A 6,119-nucleotide genomic window follows, 5' to 3' on the forward strand; every position below is an offset into this window, starting at 1 on the left:
AGGTCCCCATTTTCAGGGACTGCTCATTTCTCTGGCCAGATATGGTGCGTCCTCGGCAGGGGAAGGTTGCATCCAGGAGGATGAGTCCAGGTGGTGAGTTGCTTGCCTTCCTCCCATGTCTTTCTATCTGTCTCTCTCTCTTCTCTAGTACGTTGGCCAACACACACCCTCTATCTCTCTGTGTCTGTCCTTGCCTTTCCTTGTTCTGCCTCCCTTCGTAGGACACAGGCAGATGTGCATTCCCAGAGGCCAGGTCTCGGGAGCCATGGAGAAGTTGGAGCGGACAAAAAGCATGCGGGGCAGTGGGCGCTAAAGTGGAGCTGTGACTGTCTGTGTTTACTCGGTCTCTGTTCATCCAGTGTGGCTGATGTAGATGGGACTGGAGAGGGAGACAGGGATGAGGGCACGATTCAACGCACCAGTAGAGCTCTGTGTAGTGATAGTTCTTGCTTGGCTTTATTAGTTTGCAGAGGAATCGTCCAGGAGCCTTAGGTGGACAAGAATATGGCAGAAGTGGACCTGAGCAGCCTGACATCCTTCTAAGGAGACATGAATAGTCCTCATGTTTCTGCCTTCTGCATCTCTGGTTGTGAGTAAGCAGTCAGTGCTTTGAATTCCTCATCTGTGCTCACTGTAGTATTCTTCACAGGCCGTGTGCTTCCTCGTTGGGTACGGGACTCTGTGAGATTACGGCTGGGGAGGGGCCAGAGTCTGCTGTGCAGAGTGATTATTTCGGGTGCTGTTGCAAGGGGTGGTTTTTGGTTGTAATGCTAAAGGTGGAATGGAGAGGGTTGAGGGCGGAGGACTGCCCTGTCACCATTTGCTACACCCACAATTTCCCATTCCTGGGTCTATGGGAAAGGGAGTTGTGACAGATGGGTTGGACTTTGTCAGAGTTTCAATCAGTGTTCCCTCTAATTTTTCCCACTCGTGTGGAAGGAATTTTGTTATGTGCACCAATATGGAGGTGATGTCACACATTACCTCCATATTGGTGCACGTAACAAAATTCATGTGGCGGGTGTGGGGCCGAGGCGTTCGGAGTGTGGGACGGGGCTCAGGGCTGGGGCAGAGTGTTGAGGTGCGGGGGGGGTGAGGGCTCCATCTGGGGTGTGGTCTCAGGGCTGGGGATGAGGGGTTTGGAGTCCACGCTGCCCTGGGACTACAGGAATGGGGGGAGAGGACTCCCCGCAGCTCTCTCTCCCCGCAGCAGCACCTGGGCTGGGGGGAGAGGCACCTCTCCCTAATGCGGCAGCTCCCAGGTCTGGGGCCACAGGATAGGTGCCTCTTCCCCGGCCGCAGCAGGTCCGGGGCTGGGGGAGAGGCATGTCTCCGCGCCACAGCCCTGAGTGCCTGCACAGTGCTTAATATGCTGCTGCGCAGCTTAGAGGTAACTTAGGTTTCAACTTGTGTGAAATCACTATTTTAATACATTTTTTTTCTAAATTAGCAAAATCTTGTTTTACTTGTGTGTAAATTTTAAAAAGAGGTTTCACAGGAGCAACGGCTGTCCACCCCTCCCTTGGTCTAGAGGTAGCCATTCCGGCCAACCAGCAATTCAAGCACCAGTGAAGTCATGTGATCATAAAAATAGACTTGATAATGTTTTGTTTTTAATAATGTATTAAATATGGTAAATGAGAGTCACAATAAAACCCTAGGAAGTGTTAAAAGAAGATATGAAGGTTTCTTGAAAAGTAAAGAATTAAAAGGTATGAAACTCCGTTTCCTGGAGGTAATGGGAAAGGGTGGCCAGTTCAGGGAATCGGAACAGCTGAGCAGACCAATTTGTGAACATCTCTGTGCAGATGTCACTTGTATGTAAACACCCAAATGAAGACTGTGAGTATTTAAAGAGCAGGGTGTATGGGGGGGAGAGGGAAGGTGTCAGAAACTCACTACATCATTTCAGAGAGGGAAGAGCAGCCTTGTCTAGACCTTCCCCGCCCCCCCCCCTTCCTTTTGCCCCTGTTACTGTACATGGTCAGCTTGCTCCAGCATCCTCAACAGCAAAGTAACAGATTCTGCTGGGGAGTGTTTTATAACACTACAACAGCTGGGGGGGGGGGGGCTCTTGCTGTGGCCCCGGTATGATGTTCCACGCTGTAATCCTGACCAGTGTGGGGCTATGTCACCTGACCTGCAACGGGGGGTGGGGTGTGGTGCCTCACCGTGCTTCTCTGTTATAGCTCTGACTTGGGTAGCTCACAAACAGCCTGTCAGCGTGATGCTCCCCCCCTTCCCCCCCCCAAGTGTCTGTACACGGCTACGACTCTGATCCCAGAGCTTGTCAGCACTCCAGTCACACTTTGGCTTCCGTCAGACCTGGGCTACCACATGCAGGGTGACCCCAACACACTCCCTGTCCTGAATTTTACCCCAAAAACGTGTTGTGCACTGTCCAGCCCTCTCCTGGACAGGCCAGATAGATTAGGTCTGTTGTACCTCTAGGAGGTCAATATACAAAAATCTGCCACCTTGTGGATAATTCCATTTACAGTTCACAACACTGGATTAGTTTTGGTTCAAGAATAAAACAAGTTTATTTAACTACATAGAGAGGTTTTAAGTGAACAAAAGTAATAAGGCATTAAAGAAGAAATGGTTACAAGAAAAAATAAAGATAAAATGCTTTCTAACCTTAACAAACTAGGCTTGTGAAGTCCCTTCCCACAGGTTCCAGTAATATTGCTGCCCAAACTCTCAGGCCAGCATCTGCTTCCAGGGTCCAGCAGCTGTTTCTCTGATCATCTTAGGTGAAAGGGAGACGGGGAGGGAGAGAGAACTTGGGTGTTTTTGCCCTTCACTTTTATAGCTCGGTCACCATTTGAAAAACATTTTCCTGAGTGTTCACCTTAGGGAAAGTTCTTTCTTGCTGAGAGCAAGGAGAGATGGAGTTTGGTGGAAGAAGGAGGCTTTGTGCTGTTTCTGTTCATCTGTGTATACTGCTTCTTTCTTCCCCCTCTTGTCCTGTGGAATCTGTTTACAGCTGAAATGCAAACTGAGGCAAACGCACATCCCTTTCTTTAGGACAGGTGTGCTTGACCAGTTCCATCTAATCAGGCTATGTGAATTGGAACTTGTGCTTTTAATACCCTATAGGTGGAATTTCATAACTTTACACAGACTGTTGCTACAGCCATTTCACCAAAATAGTATTGATCACTGAGTTTCAAATGCTACCTCACAAGGCATATTTTGTCCAAAGATTGTTACAATACTGTGTAGGGTGTGAATACAGGGGTGCATTTGGTCACAGTGGGCTGGGAATTATCCATTTGTGGAGGGCTCTCTAACATTACCCTTTCCTGGAAATTGCCAGACAATGAAGGGAAGTGGAGAATTCTTGCTCCAATCCCGAATTGCTGGAAATCCCAGGCTCGCTGGAGCTGGTTTGATTTCCCAGTGGAGTCAGTTTTTCTCCCTGGTGGATTATGATTTTCCCCATTGTAGTTAGTTGCAATTTATCTACTTCCCCACAGCCCCTCACTAGGTTCTCTGGGCATCATCTCATTGCTTCTCATTTAAGCTGCTGCCCTTTGGGTCTGTATGTTCTGGGGTATTTGCTGTTATGAGTGACTGCGCCGCCTTGGGCAGGTGCTGGGCAAGGTGGGGGTTGTAAATTTCTGATGAACGCTTTGTGTTAAATAAAATTACCCTGTGACAAACAGTGGCATTGGGCTCTTTTCTTAAAGTGTGAAATAGCAACCACGGGTCACTGCCCAAATGGGGGGGAGGGGCATGGATGGACACACATGGCACTGTCCCACCTGCGACCCCCCAGCACCTTGCGTCCCCAAATCCTTGTACCTGCCATCACTCATTAACAGTGCCTCCCTCCACTCCTTACAGCAATCCAAGCTGCAGAAAGTTGACGTGCTGGAGATCACGGTGTAGCACATGGAGAGCCTGCAACAGAGCAAGACCCTGGGTAAAGACTCCCTGGCACCCTGTAGTCTCCCATGGGTTGGGGAGGATCCATCTCGGGGGAGGGTCTGTCTGCCCCAATGCAACCCAGAGGGAGGGTCCACACCTCCTATCAGGCTCAGTGGGATGCACTCTCTTGCCCCCCGTGGTCTCGTATGGGTCATATAGGATCTGTCTGCCCCAGGGATGATCCATGCCATGCTGAGGAGAGTTCATGCTGCCTGCCAGGCTCAAGGTGTCACTCCTCCTCCTCTTCATGGGGACTTTGGGGAGATCCTTGTTGCTGTAACGGGATCACAGAGCACGAGTGGTTGGTTGAGTATCTTCGGGGCTATGGGGTCTGGGCCCGAGAGGTGTGAACTCAGAGTCATGGCTTCGGGCTCAAGAGAAAAGGGGCTGAGACTAGAGATGCCCAGAGATGCACTATCATCCTACAGCTCCACTACTGCAGCACCCAAAAGCGTCACTCAGATCCGGGCCTCATTGTGTTGGGTGCTGCATGGAAAATCAGAGAGAAACAGATGTCTGGAGATGGATAGATGAGCGTCTCTGGCATACAGAGGAGGGGTGGAGAGGTGTGTGTGGCACATGGAGGACAGATGGTGATGCTGCAGGCTGACAGGTTTGTGGGTTTGGCTGGTGGCTGATTGCCACAGCAGCTCCTGGCTCCCCGTTTGCTGTGCTGTTTTTGATGCTGACCCATCTCTTGCAGCCACCACCAAGCAGAGCCTGGCCACAGAGCAGTGCTACAGCAGGTGCATGGACCAGCTGCACACTGTGCTCCTCAGCTGCTCAGGGACGGACAAGCACGTGGGTTCCTGGCTGCTGAACAACCTGCCCCAGATCTTACCCTCTCCTGCACCCAGAGTAGCCTGCTCATCACAGAGACCAAGACCAGCCCCCAGCTGCCCTGGCAGTCACTGACCCGAAGGTGGAGAGCCTGATGTCTGGTGGGGGGAAACAGCCCAGTATCTCCTCTGTAGTGTCAGGACGTACTATTACAAATTGCTCCCTGCCCCAATTTCCTACCAGTTGCAGTTACTGACATCTACATAGCACGTTTTTGCCAGCCCTGGGTCTAGGAGTAGCGATTTGTGGCAGATGGGGTATGCATTGTCACAGTGTGCTACTTCTGGGAAATCTGTTTGAAATTGGGACACATTAAATGAGTTTTCTAACAATACATTTTTCTAAGTGAGAAAACATTTGTTTTATTGAGATCCAAATTTAATATTGAGATTTCATGGGGTAGGAAACTGTGACAGGGCAGACAGCATCCATCACAAATTGCTACTTCTGGAGCAGGGCTGAGACAACCAAGGAAATCAGACAGCATTCAAGTGATATGATCACAAATAATAGCCTGACATTAAAAAACAAAAAAAACCATGAGTATTAAAACCTGTAATTTACTATTTCACAATAAAAATATAGGTGGTGGTATAATAATGAAACTAATGTTTTTGAAAAGTTAATAAAAGGAATTAAACTATATTTACAGGAAATTGATACAGAATGGTCAATTCAAACAATTAGAAGAGCAAAAAAGACAAAGCCTGAGCCCTCACCTGCTAACCCTAATCCCAAACCCTAACTCCTGTTCCCCAGTACTCTAACCCAACTCCTCCCCCTAACCTTTGACCCTATCCCACACCACAATCCAACCCTAAACCCTGAACCCTCCCTTCACCCTAGGCAACCCAACCCTGACCCCTGCACCCTAACCCTTCAACTAACCCTGATCATTACCCTATTATATCATAACCCCCACCCTGACCATAACCCTAACCCCTTAACTCTAACTCACCTTTGAACCCAAACTCTTACCCAACCTAAAGCTCATCCTAACCCTCGCATTAAACACAACCCTCTAACCCTCAACCCTGCCTCCCAGAACCTACCCCTCCCCTCCCCTAATCTAACTCTCCCCAGGGCTGCCTAGTGGATTCAGGGGGCCTGGGGAAAAGCAATTTTGGGGGCCCCTTCCATAAAAAAAAGTTGCAGTACTATATTCTCGTGGGGGCCCCTGCGAGGCCTGGGGCAAATTGCCCCACTTGCCCCCCCCCCCGGGCAGCCCTGACTCTCCCTCTCAACCCCTAGCCCTTTCCAAACCTAATCCACACCCTAAACATAACTCCCCCTTACCCTAATCCAACCCCTAGACCCTGACCCTGTAATCCAAACCCTAAACC

At 49.7% G+C, this 6,119-nt stretch overlaps 1 long non-coding RNA gene across 3 annotated transcripts; it reads left to right on the plus strand.

Moving 5' to 3' along the window:
* The first annotated feature begins 248 nt into the window (after window positions 1-248).
* Window positions 249-5,397, plus strand: LOC113408669. 3 transcript variants are annotated; one of them, XR_003899961.1, is made up of 4 exons: window positions 249-589; window positions 3,853-3,931; window positions 4,365-4,549; window positions 4,640-5,397. It is a non-coding gene; the product is annotated as an uncharacterized LOC113408669 (long non-coding RNA). The 3 variants fall into 3 exon arrangements; XR_003899960.1 differs by lacking the exon at window positions 4,365-4,549; XR_003899959.1 differs by lacking the exons at window positions 3,853-3,931; window positions 4,365-4,549; window positions 4,640-5,397 and adding an exon at window positions 1,488-1,604.
* Window positions 5,398-6,119: the final 722 nt, after the last annotated feature.

Source organism: Terrapene carolina, unplaced genomic scaffold (assembly GCF_002925995.2).
Source record: "Terrapene carolina triunguis isolate 2854851 unplaced genomic scaffold, T_m_triunguis-2.0 Scaffold21625, whole genome shotgun sequence".
NCBI lineage: Eukaryota > Metazoa > Chordata > Testudines > Emydidae > Terrapene > Terrapene triunguis.